The 708-nt window shown below is 44.4% G+C and overlaps 1 protein-coding gene across 1 annotated transcript in view; it reads left to right on the forward strand.

The window, feature by feature from the left end:
• The window catches only part of LOC119588687 (serine/arginine repetitive matrix protein 2-like), a gene marked incomplete in the record, with an annotated part of 176,340 nt that overhangs the window by 85,528 nt on the left and 90,104 nt on the right, over positions 1-708 (forward strand).

Here is a 708-nt window from a genome sequence, read left to right on the forward strand (position 1 = left end):
ACATACACAGTACGAGATCGTGGCACTTAAATTGACCCCGTAAAGTGTTATATTGTTCAGCTTGTTTATTTTGCTTGTTAAAGTGTCAATTTCCTTATTATGTGATTATATCAAATGATAGACAAAAACTATTTATTGCAAGCAGTTTTGTAAGTACTTTTTGAGTGTGTGCTAGTTATACCATAAGCAACATTGTGGTGGTTGATGAAAAACATAGTACTGTATAGGATCATGTTGCAACATTTATTGCTGCCCCTCGGTGTTGCCTTTTGTACTGCCAAATTGCAGCATACCCTACGGTACATGTTCGAATGAGGCACACCACATGGCAACATAGAGTAGCGCTGACCGCCGCCATGTGTTGCCCACAGCATATCACTCAGCATAGTGCCTATCAAAGCGTCCCAGAGTGACAATTAGGCACTATTGTGACGCCTCAGCCACGTGTCAGAAAAGTGCCACGTAAGTGACGGTAATTGGCAGGTAGGCGGCCGAGGCGGTGGCGCTCGCTAGCCCTTTGTGGGCGGCGATTACGCAACGTTTCGCCGGCCGGCCGCCCTTTACCTTATTCTGGCCCTTTTTCGCGTTGCTACTCTATTGTGGTTCTAGTTGTTGTTTCTGAGTCGCATGATTTATTTCCTTAATTTGCGATTTTCGCTATTTTTCGTTTTCTCCATTGTCACGATAGCTCACCCCCTTTTTTCTTAT

This window comes from Penaeus monodon, chromosome 24 (assembly GCF_015228065.2).
Source record: "Penaeus monodon isolate SGIC_2016 chromosome 24, NSTDA_Pmon_1, whole genome shotgun sequence".
Lineage (NCBI taxonomy): Eukaryota > Metazoa > Arthropoda > Malacostraca > Decapoda > Penaeidae > Penaeus > Penaeus monodon.